General features: G+C 42.9%; 1 protein-coding gene and 2 non-coding genes across 5 annotated transcripts in view; 1 reads left to right on the forward strand and 2 right to left on the reverse strand.

Moving 5' to 3' along the window:
- zgc:152891 (arachidonate 12-lipoxygenase, 12R-type) overlaps positions 1 to 508 on the reverse strand; it is a gene marked incomplete at its 3' end in the record, with an annotated part of 12,432 nt that extends 11,924 nt beyond the window's left edge. Inside the window, 2 exon segments of one of the 3 annotated variants that reach the window (XM_014028100.1) lie at positions 113 to 159; positions 302 to 508. 3 annotated transcript variants of the gene reach the window in all.
- Positions 307 to 379, forward strand: trnav-uac (transfer RNA valine (anticodon UAC)). Its single transcript has one exon. It is a non-coding gene; the product is annotated as a tRNA-Val (tRNA).
- A 136-nt stretch (positions 509 to 644) lies between the features above and the next one.
- On the reverse strand, positions 645 to 716 carry trnaa-cgc (transfer RNA alanine (anticodon CGC)). Its single transcript has one exon. It is a non-coding gene; the product is annotated as a tRNA-Ala (tRNA).
- Between the last annotated feature and the right edge of the window lie 603 nt (positions 717 to 1,319).

A 1,319-nucleotide genomic window follows, 5' to 3' on the forward strand; every position in this document is an offset into this window, starting at 1 on the left:
ATTTATACACAGATTAAATTAATGAACTTTATAACTTTTAATAACTATTTTAAGTATTTTAGCTGAAAGAATAAAGAATAAAAGTACAGAGGGAATCAGACAGGTGAGTTACCTGCAGAGCAGCTCTTCTTCTCCTCTCAGCAGGTGATGAGCTCTGACCTGTGCAGGTGCAGGACAGGCTCTTATTACAAGGCTCCGCCCACTACAGCAGCTCCACCTGATGACACACCCACACCTGAACACAGCCAGTCCAGGTGTGTTCCGGTTGTTGTTGATATAAAAACTTCCGGTGTGTGTGCACCTGACGGTTCCATAGTGTAGCGGTTATCACGTCTGCTTTACACGCAGAAGGTCCTGGGTTCGAGCCCCAGTGGAACCAGAACTTTTTCTACTTCCTGTTTTTCTACCAAACCAAACAAAACTCACCAGGTTCAGAAACTACAGTTCAGATCTACTAAAACCACTGTCAAAAAGGAAAAACATGCGAAGAAGATAGCTTCTCCATCGTTTCCGGTTCAAGACGTTTTCAAAATAAAAGCTTGASTTTTATCAGGTCACGTTTGTATGAAGGGACCGCCTGTAAGAGAATAAGTGGTTTGAGTGAAATAAGTCGGTCATCTTCCTCCACTTCGAGCAAAACGAGCTGGAGATGCCGGGGATTGAACCCGGGACCTCATACATGCGAAGCATGCGCTCTACCACTGAGCTACATCCCCACAACATGGCGCTGAGCCGCAGCACTGCTCTTCATGGTGGAGACACTCCCGCCCCGTGGGCGCCACGAACTAGTTCTTCCTGATAAACATTTCACATGCTTGTTTACGCAACAGGTTGTGTGTTGTTTGTGTGTGTGTTTGTTAAATATCAAGAGAACTGTAAATAGATTTAAAAAACTCAACTCCGGTCCAGTTTATCTTTATAAAAACACAAGTTTTGATACAATCCAGTCCACGTTTTCACCACAACCCGTGATGTTACACAACGCACATAACAGGTTGTTACACACTCCGTGTTTTTACACAAACCTGTAAACAGTGTGCAGTGCAGCGGGAGAACATGGAGCRACCAGGTGTGTGTGTGTCTCCTCCCACATGACAACAGGTGAGTCACGTGTAAAATTAACTAACYTGTTAGAAAGAAAAGAGAGAGATAACTCCCTGACTTTATACATCATCATTAATGACACCTAATTTCACCTAATTTCACCTCACTGACTCTACACATCATCATTAATGACACCTAATTTCACCTAATTTCACCTCACTGACTCTACACATCATCATTAATGACACCTAATTTCACCTAATTTCACCTAATTT

The sequence above is a fragment of the Austrofundulus limnaeus genome, unplaced genomic scaffold, assembly GCF_001266775.1.
Source record: "Austrofundulus limnaeus strain Quisiro unplaced genomic scaffold, Austrofundulus_limnaeus-1.0 Scaffold718, whole genome shotgun sequence".
Classification (NCBI taxonomy): domain Eukaryota; kingdom Metazoa; phylum Chordata; class Actinopteri; order Cyprinodontiformes; family Rivulidae; genus Austrofundulus; species Austrofundulus limnaeus.